The 14,241-nt window shown below is 38.7% G+C and overlaps 1 non-coding gene across 1 annotated transcript; it reads right to left on the minus strand.

Annotated features, from left to right (window-relative positions):
• Nucleotides 1-10,191: 10,191 nt before the first annotated feature.
• Nucleotides 10,192-10,299, minus strand: LOC112781477 (small nucleolar RNA R71). Its single transcript, XR_003192253.1, has one exon. It is a non-coding gene; the product is annotated as a small nucleolar RNA R71 (small nucleolar RNA).
• Between the last annotated feature and the right edge of the window lie 3,942 nt (nucleotides 10,300-14,241).

Raw genomic sequence — 14,241 nt, forward strand, 5'->3', positions numbered from 1 at the left:
TTTTAGCCAACGTTTGCCTCAACGTTTGAGGCAAACGTTGGCGCAAACGTTGGCATTTAATAATCATGCTTGCATTTCTTAATTAATGCCAATGCATCACATTTTTTTATCACTTAGCATAATTGATTAAATGCTTGCATACTTTCATTGGCCGTGGTATTTATTCAATGAATAAGCCAATGATACTAGTTAAGCTAACGTAGCATGCATTCATTTAATTCATTCTTAGTTAAATGCATGCCTTCATGATAATGCATGGCATAAATTTTCAATGCATGCATAAGCATTAATTAGTAATGCCATTAGCGTTCATTCCTTGTGGGCCACGCTTTCCTTGTTTCTTTCTTTTCTTCACCTACAAGTAATCAAAACAACCAATCAAAGTATCACAAAATTCACAAAGCTTAAAATTCATTTAAAAACCAATTAATTTTAGCTTAAACCTCATGATTTTGTGTCAATTAAAGGGTGGTTGATTGATTCAAAGAAACCATGCAATTCCACTCCAAATTACTAACTTTCAGTGCAAGAAAGTGCATAAAAACTAATGAAACAAGTGAAATTAGCTTGAGAAATGGGTATATGATGACTTGTCATCACAACACCAAACTTAAATCTTGCTTGTCCCCAAGCAAGCACTAAACATAAGAGAAGATAGAATGAAATAGAAAAGCATATATGTCCTTATTAGGCAGATAGTTGAATTTGGTTTATGGGGTTTTATGCAGATCAATAGTAGTTCATTTATTACTCGCTGTCAAAACAAACAATGTCTCCTAAAGGGTTCACCGAGGTTGCTGCTACAATACCTTACTTTTTGTTTATTTCCCTTGTTAGCTTTTTCTTCTTTCTTTTGCATTAGAGCTTATTATTGATTGAAGGCTTGGTGGCAAATGTTGCAGTGGCCTTTGGCTTAATTTCACTCAACATTTCTTCACCACAGACACATGGCTCACCTTTTTCTTCCTAGGATCATTGATGCCCAGCATCTCTTTGGATAACTAAATGCTTTGTAACTAGGTTGCTCTTTATTATGGACTTTCAATTGGCCATCCCAAATCAGTTGATCTAAGTGGCCAGGTTTTGAAATACCCCTTAGAATCTACTTGTCCAAGCATATCCTAGTACAAGAACACCACAGGCATATGTCCTAGGGTCCAAGCTATTGGTATCTAGCCTTATTCTTTGTTTTTCTTGCCACATTGGCTTTTTCTTCTTCCTTTTCTTTCTGTGTTATTTTGTTCTCAAGGGATTTTTATTAATTGAAGGATCATAGCAGCAAACCAGCTTAAGCTTCAAGTAACATGTCATTATGCAGCAATTATTCTATGAACTAACAATTGAATCAAACACATACCACCACCAACTTCCATTCTAACTTATGCAACATTGGATATTTACTTTCTAATTCAAAAATTTCTCTTTTATTCAAGCATATGGGAAACAAAACAGAATTCAAAGCTAAGTGATGAATAACAAGCATTATGCAGATCAGCATACTTAACAAACAACTCCACTTGCAACCAGATAAACACTTTAGCAAGATACATAAGGGTTCCCGGATTCAAAACAATTCATAACAGCAAGGATTAAGTTTAGATACAACCTTTGAAGTTGCAGCCCCTTGGTTCTTCCTTCCGTTGTGTTCTTTTTTGAGTTATGATGCATAATGTCTTCAAATGGTGGTTAGTTCCCTGCACAATTCTCAAAAGTTGCTTGCTTCTCAAGCCCTTAGGTGACTGGTTAGTATGCATGAATTGAGTGTGGCTTTTGGATTTAATTTGGTGTGGGAACACCAAACTTAATTCCTTGCCACTGTTTCTAATGCAACAGGTTGTTCACTTATGAATTCTTTTGGCCTTGCTAAAGGTTATAGAACCAAAACTAAAAAGCAATTAAATGGTTGAATAATTTGTCTGATTGCTTGGAGCTAGCATTATGCAGGAGGTGAGAGTATGCTTTTAAATGAGATTTTTGGTGGAACACCAAACTTAGAATCCTTCATTCTCCCTTAAATTGTTTTGGTGTTGAACACCAAACTTAGCTCCTTGCAATACATACTTAATTATTCAACATTTTTATTGAAAAAACTATGAGAAGAAAACTACCTCAGGTTGGGTTGCCTCCCAACAAGCGCTTCTTTATTGTCATTAGCTTGACATTGATCCCCTTAGGGTGGTTGATGACTGAAATGTCGCAGCTTATCCCCCTCACTGTAAGCCTTCTTTGTGTGCCTTGATGCTTAATTTCAATGTGCTCGAGAGAGAGTACTTGGTTAACAGTGTAGTGATCCTCAGTTCCCAGCTGTTGATATACAAATTGCACCTTGTCGCCTTTGGAGAATCCTTCAGTTGGGATTTTTTTATTCTTCTACCCTTTGTGAGCCTTCTTCTTGTTTTTCTTCCTTTTTCTTGTTAACCTTTCTTCCTTGACAGTAGCTTTAGTTGTGGCACTTTCCTTCTTGTTTATCTTCCAAATTTCTTTTTGAGTACCTTCTTTTCCTTGCATATGTTCATTCTTCTGCTTTACTGAATTGTTGATTGCTTGCCTTGGGAAACAGTCATTGATTACTTGGCTTCTTTCTTCAGAATTTTGTTGTTCTGGAAACACTTTCAGAGTAATGCTTTCCTCATGCATCCTGAGAGTTAGTTCTCCTTGCTCTACATCTATGATGGCTCTGGCGGTAGCTAAAAATGGCCTTCCCAAGATAATCGAATTGTTTTCTTCTTCTTCTGTTTCCAAGATTACAAAATCCGCAGGATAAATGAACTTATCAACCTTAACTAAAAGGTTTTCAATCACTCCTTTAGGGTATACTACCAACTAGTCCACCAATTCTAAAGACATCTGTATTGGTTTTACCTCTCCTATGCCAAGCTTTTTCACTAATGATGATGGAATTAAGTTTATGCTTGCTCCTAAGTCACACATCCCGTTGTTGATGAGTAGATTTCCGAGTGTGCAAGGTAGGAAGAAACCTCCGGGGTCTTCCACTTTGGGGGGAAGTCCTTTTCTGATTAGCGCACTACATTCTTCAGTGAGAAGTACATTTTCCTTCTCCAACCAGCTTCTTTTCTTGTTAATGAGTTCCTTCAAGAACTTGGCATATAAGGGCATCTGTTCCAATGCTTCAGCCAGGGGAATGTTGATTTCCAGCTTCTTGAAAGTTTCCAGGAATTTGCGGAAGTGTTGATCCTTGGTTTCTTTGTTGAACCTCTGAGGGTATGGTAGTGGAGGTGTAATGCTCTTCTCCACTTGCTGCTGTCCCGGAATTGCTTCTTTTGAACTATATGGCTGGTTGTCTTTCTCTTTAAGCTTCTCTGGGGCATTTTTTCTTGTCGTCATGTCTTCATTGCTAGCTTCCCCTTTCTCTGATGATTCTTTGTTGCTATCCAAAGGCTTCTTGGTTACCTCCTTGTTGTTGTCTGCCAATGTCTTTCCACTCCGTAGTTGTACAGCTTTGCACTCTTCTTTTGGATTAGGAATGGTGTCAATTGGTAGTGAGCTTGAAGGTCTCTCAATAGAAATCTGCTTGGAGATTTACCCAATCTGCCTCTCTAGGCTCTTCATGGAGGCTTCATGGTTCTTGGTTGTCATTTCTTGGTGTTTCCACATTTTGTCTATCAAGGTTTTCAAGTTAGTGATTCTTTGAGATTCTAGTGATGCTTGTGGTGGGTTGTGAGGTGTGGATGGTGAATGGTAGGCATTTTGGTTGGTGGGTTGGTTATTGGATTGATAATGGTTGGGGTTGGGGTAGTTGTTTTGAGGTTTTCTGTATGGGTTTTGGTTAGTTTGCTGCTGGTTGTGGTTTTGGTTGTTCCTTGAAATGTTTTGGTTTGAGTTCCTCTGCCATGGTTGTTGGTTCTGGTTGTGATTGTCTCCCCATCTGAGGTTTGGGTGGTTCTTCCAGGATGGATTGTAGGTATCACCATAAACTTCATTCTGTCCAGAGTTTTGGTTATACATGTACTGCACTTGCTCCTGTTGTTGCTCTTCTTGGCTTTCTTCATTCTGCACACATACAGGTGATGGGTGGCTTGTGTTCACAGCTGCTACTTGAAGGCTGTCAATTCTTTTGGCCATTTGTTCAAACTGTTGTTGAATTTGTTGTTGCATCATCTTGTTTTGAGCCAAAATGGAGTCTACTCCTTCCAGTTCTAGTACCCCCTTTCTCTGTGATGGTTGGCGGTTTCTTTGATGAGCAAAGAAATATTGATTGTTGGCCACCATGTCCACAAGATTCTGGGCTTCCTCAACAGTTTTCATCAGTTGTAGTGAACCTCCAGCAGAATGGTCTAATGCCTCTTGAGATTTCAATGTTAGGCCTTCATAGAAATTTTGCAGCACGTCCCATTCATTGAACATCTCTGGAGGACACTTTCTGATTAAGGCTTTGTACCTCTCCCATGCTTCATACAAGGATTCGGCATCTAATTGTGTGAATGTCTGCACCTCGGTTTTCAGCCTGATAACCCTTTGGGGTGGATAGAATTTGGCTAGAAATTTAGTCACCAAATCATCCCAACTAGTGATACTTCCTTGGGGAAAAGTTTCAAGCCATTGTGCGGCCTTGTCCCTTAATGAGAACGGGAACAGCAGAAGCTTGTAAGTTTTAGGATTCACGCTATTAGATGTGACAGTGTCACAAATCCTTAAGAAGGTAGATAGATGCTGGTTGGGATCTTCCAATGGGCTGCCTCCATAGGAACAATTGTTCTGGACAAGTGTAATGAGTTGTGATTTTAGCTCGAAATTGTTTGCATTGACATTGGGAGTTAAGATGCTGCTTCCACAGTGTCTGGGATTTGCAAAAGTGTAGGAGGCCAACACTCTCCTCTGTGGTGGATTGGGATTAGATGGATCTCCTTCCATCTCGTGATATTCTTCTTCAGATTCTTCCTCTCCAACAATACCTTTCCCTCTCTCAGCTCTTCTTAACCTCCTGAGAGTTCTCTGGTCAGCTTCGGATAAGATAAGAGTAGCTCTCCCTCTACCTGACATACAAACAAAATAAGAAACACACAACCAGTGATACTTCAATCTATTGCTAGAATGAAGTTTTAGTTAGCTTAAGCAAAAACTCAAACAGTTAGTAGGTTAGTCAAAATTAAAGAAAAAGTGCTTGATCTAAACTACCACCTCAATTAATCATTGTCAATCTATTTCAATCCCCGGCAACGGCGCCCCAAAAACTTGATGTGTGGAAAACGATCCGACACAAAACTCACCGGCAAGTGTAACGGGTCGCATCAAGTAATAAAACTCACGGGAGTGAGGTCGATCCCACAAGGATTGAAGGATTGAACAACTTTAGTTTAGTGGTTGAATTAGTCAAGCAAACAAGTGTTGATTGTGTGAAATTGTGTTGACAGGAATTAAATTGCATAGAATGTAAAGGGGAGTGGGTGATTTGCAGGAAATTAAAGGGAGCAGAAAAGAAAAAGAGCTGAATCTTAAAGAACAAGAAATTAAATGGCAGAAACTTAGAACACAAGAAATGTAAATTGCAAAAATTTTAAATGACAAGAAATGTAAATTGCATGAAATATAAAAGGAGTTGGGAATTGGAATTGCAGAAATTAAACAAGGAAAAGTAAATTGCAACAAGCAGGAATATAAAGTATGGATTCAATCAAACCGAATCTCAAATGACAATAACAATAAGCTTGGTGTAGCAACGAAACAAGGAAATTGAAATTGAAAGATGTAGATCTCAGGACCCAAGAGACTAGATAACCAAGTCTAGATCTCAATGCCTTCCTAGATCTAAATTTAGAATTCAATTGCAAGAAAAGTAAAGATCAAGCAGTAGAAGAAAGGAATTCAAATATTGATTTCTCAAAAAGTGTAGTAAAGAAAACAGAGAGATCTCAAGGTGAGATTGAGACAGAATTTCCTCAATTCTTCAACACCCAAGACTCAAAATCTCCAAAATGCTCAAAACCCAAAAGCTCTCTACTATCAATACTATGAAAATTCTTAAAGAAAACTCTCCAAAGAAAAACTCCCTAAAAACTTCAAATCCTAAGCTATTTATACACTTTCTTCAAATGATCATTAAGCCTTGAATTGGGCCTTTAGTCTTGATGGAATTGGGTTGATAATAGCCTTCGTTGATTGTTCTTGGTGTTGGGAAGAAATTCATTAGTGAACCGGGCCATGAACCATTCACGTTTGAGTCAACGTTTGAGGCAAACGTTGACTCAAACGTCCCTTGTGTGACATTAAGCAGCTCGGCCAAGTTGCTGTCTTCCACGTTTGAGCCAACATTTGAGGTCAAACGTGAGCTCAAACGTGGTTCTCCCATGCTACTCTTTTGGCCAACGTTTGGCCCAACGTTTGAGGCAAACGTTGGCGCAAACGTGGCTCACTCAATGCATCAAACAGAGGTGCTCTTCTTTGCTTCTATGGTGCCAACGTTTGACCTCACGTTTGAACGTTGGTTTGCTCCAGGGGTGCTTTTGCTTGTTCTTGTGGTGCCAACGTTTGACCTCACGTTTGAGGCAAACGTTGGCGCAAACATTGCCTTCCTCCCTGATTGATTTTTTTAGCCAACGTTTGCCTCAACGTTTGAGGCAAACGTTGGCGCAAACGTTGGCATTTAATAATCATGCTTGCATTTCTTAATTAATGCCAATGCATCACGTTTTTTTATCACTTAGCATAATTGATTAAATGCTTGCATACTTTCATTGGCCGTGGTATTTATTCAATGAATAAGCCAATGATACTAGTTAAGCTAATGTAGCATGCATTCATTTAATTCATTCTTAGTTAAATGCATGCCTTCATGATAATGCATGGCATAAATTTTCAATGCATGCATAAGCATTAATTAGTAATGCCATTAGCGTTCATTCCTTGTGGGCCACGCTTTCCTTGTTTCTTTCTTTTCTTCACCTACAAGTAATCAAAACAACCAATCAAAGTATCACAAAATTCACAAAGCTTAAAATTCATTTAAAAACCAATTAATTTTAGCTTAAACCTCATGATTTTGTGTCAATTAAAGGGTGGTTGATTGATTCAAAGAAACCATGCAATTCCACTCCAAATTACTAACTTTCAGTGCAAGAAAGTGCATAAAAACTAATGAAACAAGTGAAATTAGCTTGAGAAATGGGTATATGATGACTTGTCATCACACATCAAAGCTCAGCCCAAACACTCACCAAGGGGCCCCGGAAGTGGATTTTAGCACTAAAAGACTGTTTTACCCTTTTTTATGTAATCCTTAATCATTAGTTTAGTATTTAAAGATTTTTACACCTCTCATAAAAGGGAGGACGCAAACTTTACACATTTTTATCATTGTATTTTCTATCAGTATGAGTTTCTAAACCTCCTAGGTTGAGGGGAGGAACCCTGCTAAGTTTTATGGATTAGTAAAAGTATTACTGTTCTATTTCAATCCGTGTTTGATTCTCTATTCTAAGATGTATCTTCGTTCTTCATTCTAAGACCGTATGCTGACAACCACCCGTGTTCTTCTTGGGTTTGTGTGACTACGTAACTAGAAAGCATTGAGCCACTAGCTTGATTATACATCTGTTAGACGGCTAATCCACGACTTCGTTGGGGACTTCTCGACACACCAGTTCAACCGAGGTATGGGGAGATTAGAGTCTTTGTAGTAGAGGCTAGAACCTAAAGGTGCAGCATTCTCTGATCCAGAAGATTCAACCTTGTCTGTGGCATTTTGAGTAGGATCATTAAGGAGAATGGACTGCAGAAGCTTCACCCTCAATCAGAATAGATCCACACTAACCCTGGGGTTCAAATCTGGAGGAGCATTGGCGACCTCTCAATCGGCGTTGATCACATACAGCCTACCATAGAAGAAATCATTCACAGTTGAAGAAGACAGTAAGACCAGAATTAATTCAGAATAACAAAGCATCTCCAAGCCTTAGCGATCTTCTTATCACTGATTATAATCAAACCTTGTAATTCCATCTTTATTCCTTTTATGCTTTTAACCAAATCCAACAACTTTTCTACCCACCTGACTAAGATCTACAAGATAACCATAGCTTGCTTCAAACCACAATCCTCGTGGGATCGACCCTGACTCACTCAGGTATTACTTGGACGACCCAATGCACTTGCTGGTTCAGTTGTGCAGAAGTGTGGGATTCTGCGCACCAAATTTTTGGCACCGTTGTCGGGGATTGTTCGAGTTTGGACAACTGACGGATTATCTTGTTGCTTAGATTAGGTATTGTCTTTAATTTTGTTAGAGTCTTTTATTTTATTTTCTTTCTCTTTTTTTTCAAAAAATCAAAAAAATATTTTTTAAAAACCTTTAATTTTCTTTATTAATCTTTATTTGTGGTTTGAGTCTTTTATTTTTGTTCTTGTTGAATTTTCGAATTTCTTTGAGTCTTTTTCTAAAAATTTTCAAAAATAGTGTTCTTTGTTTGATTCTTGTGTCAATCTTTAAGTTTGGTGCTTCTTGTGTCTTTTCTTTATAATTTTCGAAAATTTATGTTTGTGGTTTTCAAAATTTTTAAGTTTGGTGTCCTTTGCATGTTCGTGTTTTCTTTGAATTCTTTGAGTTTTGTTCATGGTGTTATTTTTTATCTTCAAAGTGTTCTTATTTTTCTTCTTGTTTTGATCTTAAAACTTTTAAGTTTGGTGTCTCTTTGTGTTTTTCTTCTTAATTTTCGCATAGTAGGTATCTTAGATCTAAAAATTTTAAGTTTGGTGTCTTTTTGTGTGTTTTTCTCTTTCTTCATTAAATTAAAAAATCAAGAAAATAAAATATCTTTTCTTATCTTTGTATTAATTTTCGAAAATTACAACAAAAATTTTAGATTTTAATTTCAAAATCATCTTATTTCATCTTAGTTTTAAATTTCAAAATTCAAATCTTTTCAAAATCAAATCTTTTCAAAAAAATCATATCTTTTTCAAAATCTTATCTTATCTTTTTATCTTTCTTTAAAATTCAAAAATATTATCTTATCTTATTTCAAATCAAATTTTAAAATCAAACCTTTTCAAAAATCAAATCTTTTTCAAATCTTTATCTTATCTTGTTTCAAATTCAAAATTCAAAATTTAAATTTCAAATTTCAAATTTTAAATTTCAAATCTTTTTAATTTAAAACTTATCTTCTCTTAACTTCCTTATCTTATCTTTCTTACGTAACTTATCTTATCTTTTCTATCTTGTCTTCTTTTAAATTTTAAAATTAAATCTTTTTCAAATCTTTTCAATTCTTATCTTATCTTGTTGACTTTTTCAAATAATTTTAAAATCAAATCTTTTCTAATCTTCTATCCTATCTTGTTTTCAAATCTTTCTTAATTAGTTATTTGTTTTCTCTTTCTTCTTTCTCAAAACTTATTAACTAATTCTTCTCTCTTCTAATTTTCAAAATTTCTTCTTCTATTTCTCTCTCGTCTTTTTCGAAATTCATTAATTAATTTTTAATTTAACTTTTATTTTCAAAATAAATAAATAAATAAAACAAAAACAAAAATATTTTAATTCTTGTTTATCTTTCTACTTCTATTAGTCGAATTCTTCTTCTCCTTCTACTATCTTCATTCTTCTTTCTTTTATCCCTCACATCTCACTAGGAGTTCTTTGTTCTCTGGCATAGAAGCTTCCTTTCTTGTTGTATCTGTGTTTTCTTGTTTATGACCAGGAACAGAGATAAAGAGCCTCTCTTTAATCTTGATCGTGAACCTGAGAGGACTTTAAGGAGGAGCTTACAACAAATTAAAGCACAACACTCCGGAAGAAACCTCTTAGAAAATTTTGAACAGGAAGTTGACAACATGGCAGCTGAACCTAATCATGAAGGAGAGGCAAGAAAGGTTCTTGGTGACTTCACCATGCCTACTTCTGATTTTTATGGCAGAAGCATCTCTGTACCTCCCATCAGAGCTAACAACTTTGCGCTTAAGCCTCAGTTAGTCTCTTTTCTACAACAGAATTGTAAGTTCCATGGACTTTCATTGGAAGATCCACATCAATTTCTGTCAGAATTCTTGCAAATCTGTGACACTGTTAAGACTAATGGAGTGGATCCTGAGGTCTACTGACTTATGATCTTTCCCTTAGCTGTAAGAGACAAAGCTAAAATATGGTTGGATTCTCAATCAAAAGAGTGCCTAGACTCTTGGAAAAAGCTGGTCAATGCTTTCTTGGCCAAATTCTTTCCTCCTCAAAGGATGAGCAAAATCAGAGTGGAATTTCAAACCTTCAGACAAAAAGAAGGTGAATCTCTCTATGAAGCTTGGGAAAGATGCAAGCAACTGATCAAGAGGTGTCCTCCTAAATGCTCTCAGAATGGTCTATCCTAGGAATTTTCTATGATGGTCTGTCTGAAATGTCCAAAATATCATTGAATAGCTCTGCAGGTGGATCATTTCACTTGAAGAAAATGCCTGCAGAAGCAAGAGAACTCATTGAGATGGTTGCAAACAACCAATTTATGTACACCTCAGAGAGAAATCCTGTGAACATTGGAGTCCCTCAGAAGAAAGGAGTTCTTGAAGTTGACACTCTAAATACCATTTTGGCTCAGAACAAGATCTTGACCCAGCAGGTCAATATGATCTCTCAGCATTTAACTGGAATGCAAGCTGCAGTTGGCAGCACTCAGGAAGCCTTCTCTGAAGGAGAAGCTTATGGTCCTGATCAACCCACCATAGAGGAGGTGAACTACATGGGGGAACCCTATGGAAACACCTACAATCCCTTATGCAGCAACCATCCTAACCTTTCATGGAAGGATCAACAGAAGCCTCAGCAAGGCTTCAATAATAATCAAGGTGGAAGAACCCAGAATAAGTTCAACAACAGGCCACCATTCCCATCTTCTCAAGGGAATATAGAGACTCCTAAGCAGAGCCTTTCTGACTTAGCCATTCTAGTCTCCAGCCTCTTTAAGACCAATCATAGTTTTATAACTGAAACAAGATCCTCCATCAGAAATTTAGAGGTACAAATTGGTCAACTGAGCAAGAGAATCCCTGAGACTCCTCCTGATACTCTTCCTAGTAACACTAAAGTAAACCCAAGAGAAGAGTACAAGGCCATCACCATAGAGGTAGAGGCCAAATCTGGAGAGAATGGGATGGCATTGAACGACAGTGAGGAAAGCCTAACTAGGTGTCCAACGCCCAAACTGGCCAAGAGCCTGGTGCTGAACGCCAGTGAGGAAGCCCTCACTGGGCATTCAACGCCCAAACAGGCAGGGACTCTGGCATTGAACGCCAGCAAAGACAGCCCTGCTGGGCGTTGGTAAGGAACCTGGTATTCAACGCCCAAAGAGTCACAAGAGCTGGCGTTGAACGCCAGTAATGGCACACCCTCTGAATGCTCAATACCTACTCAAGAAATCCCTATCAAAGAACTAAAGGAAGCCAAGGCTCATATAGACCATAGAGGTTCCCTTGCATGCACTTCTGCAGTGCATGAGTTCTGATGAAAACTCATCCTCTGATGAGGATGAGGACACTAGAGAAGAGCAAGTTGCTCAATACCTAGGAGCTCTTATGAAGCTAAATGCAAAGCTATTTGGTATAAAGCCTTTGAAGGAAGAACCTCCAGTGCTTTCCGAAGAACTCAATACTTTGGTTCAGCAGAAGCTACCTCAGAAGCTTCCAGATCCTGGGCGCTTCCTGATTGCTTACACCATAGGCACCATGATCTTTGAGAAGGCTTTGTGTGACCTAGGGTCAAGCATAAACCTCATGCCACTCTCCGTAAGGGAGAAGCTAGGAATCTTTGAGGTATAAGCTGCAAACATCTCACTAGAGATGGCAGACAAGTCAATGAAGAAGCCATATGGCTTAGTAGAGGATGTCTTGGTAAAGGTTGAATACCACTACATCCCTGCAAACTTCATAGTCTTGGGCATAGGAGAGGATGAGGATGATTCTATCATCCTCGAAAGACTTTTTCTAGCTACTGTAAATGCCATGATTAATATGGTAAAGGGAGAAATGGTTTTCTAACTAGGAGAGGACTACATCTTGTTCAAGATGTCCAATCCCAATTCTCCCTCTGATAAGAAAGAGACAATGGTGCAATACTTAGTGCTCTAACCATCTCTTTCAGTGCAAAGCTGTACTAAACTCCCAAACATCAATTCTAAGTTTGGTGTTGGGAAGCCATTAACAAGCACTGAAAACAAAGGTACTAGGAAGAAAGTACCTAAAGGCTGGTGGGACAAGAAAGTCCCCACTGAAGGCCTCTCACCTGGCATGAGAGTTGTCTTCACCAAGAAGCCAGTCATACCACATACAGTGAGTCGTGTCCGGTCTCTAGAGCATGTGGAGTTCATCCATGAGAAGACAGAAAGAAAGTTCACTATAAGGGACGAAATTCTGAGCCCATATCCATCTTCGTAAGGAGCTAACCGTCAAGCTAGTGACGTTAAAGGAGCGCTTGTCGGGAGGCAACCCAACCCTAATTAATTATTTCCATTACTTTTAATTCCTTAATTTTGTTTTAAAGTATTTATTTAGGTTCATGATCATGTGCAGCAGTCAGAACAGAGACAGAAAGTTCAGCAGTGAAAATAGAACACTCTGGATGGAGTGTTGCTGGCGTTGAATGCCAGCTAGGGAGCACTGGCTGGGCGTTCAACGCCCTAATGGCAGCAAAGCTGGCATTCAACGCCAACTATGGGCATAGCCCTGGGTGTTCAACGCCCATGCAGCGGGCAGGGAATCTAAATTCCCTAGCCTCTCAGGACCAGTGGGTCCCACAACATCTTTACCTACACCACTTCTTCCTTTTTACTCTCACACTTTCCCATACACTCTTCCCTATAAACCCTAGCCCATTCACATCCATATCACTTTCCCAAACCATCATAACTTCCACCAACCCCCACTGACTTCAAAATCAAATTTCCCTCCCAAATTACCCCACCCATGATCGAACCCAACCCTAGCCCACTCCTATAAATATCCATTATTTTAACCCTTCATACACACAGCTCTCATACCCATCAAAGCCCCTTGGCCGAATTGCCTTCTACCCCCTTCTTCATCTATTTTCTTCTTCTTCTACTCCATTATTCTCTTTTCTTTATTTTTGCTCGAGGATGAGCAAAATTTTTAAGTTTGGTGTTGGAAAAGCGTTGCTTTTTGCTTTCCATTACCACTTATGGCACCCAAGGTTGGAGAACTCTCTAGAAAGAAGAAAGGAAAGGCAGTAGTTGCCACCTCTGAATCTTGGAAGATGGAGAGATTCATCACCAAAGCCCACCAAGACCACTTCTATGAAGTAGTGGCAGAGAAGAAGGTGATCCCTGAGGTCCCTTTCAAGCTCAAGAAGAATGAGTATTCGGAAATCCGAAGAGAGATCCAGAGAAGAGGTTGGAAAGTCCTAATCAATCCCATCCAAAAGGTTGGGATCTTAATAGTGCAAGAGTTCTATGCTAATGCATGGGTCACGAAAAACCATGACATTAGTGTGAACCCAAATTCCAAGAATTGAAGCACCATGGTCCGAGGGAGAATCTTAGATTTTAGCCCATAAAGTGTGAGGTTGGCACTCAACTTGCCTTTAATGAGAGGACACCCACATCCTTACACTAGGAGAGTCAACTTTGATCAAAGACTGGATCAAGTGCTCTCAGACATCTGTGTGGAAGGTGCACAGTATAAAAGGGATTCCTAAGGCAAGCCTACTCAACTAAGAAGGCTTGACCTCAAGCCTGTAGCTAGAGGATGGTTGGAATTCATCCAATGCCCTATCATCCCTACTAGCAATCGGTCAGAAGTGACCACTAATAGAGCCATCATGATTCATTGCATCATGATTGGGAGTGAGGTGGAGGTACATGATGTGATTCCTCAAGAATTGTACAAGATAGCTGAAAAGTCATCCACCAAAGCAAGGTTGGCATTCCCTCACTTCATATGTCACCTATGCAATTCAGCTGGAATTGTCATAGAAGGAGACATCCTCATTGACAAGGATAAGCCCATCACTAAGAAGAGGATGGAGCAAACTAGAGAGCATGCACATGAGCATGTGCAACCGCCTCAGCATGAGATCCCTGAGATGCCTCAAGGGATGTATTTTCCTCCTCAAAGCTATTGGGATCAATGGCATACTTCTGTGGGAGAATTAAGCTCTAACATGAATTAGTTGAGGATGGAGCATCAAAAGCATTCCATCATCCTCAATGAAATTAGAGAAGATCAAAGGGCTATAAGGGAAGAACAACAAAGATAAAGGAGTGACATTGAAGATGTCAAGCACTA

This window comes from Arachis hypogaea, chromosome 19, assembly GCF_003086295.3.
Source record: "Arachis hypogaea cultivar Tifrunner chromosome 19, arahy.Tifrunner.gnm2.J5K5, whole genome shotgun sequence".
Taxonomy (NCBI): domain Eukaryota; kingdom Viridiplantae; phylum Streptophyta; class Magnoliopsida; order Fabales; family Fabaceae; genus Arachis; species Arachis hypogaea.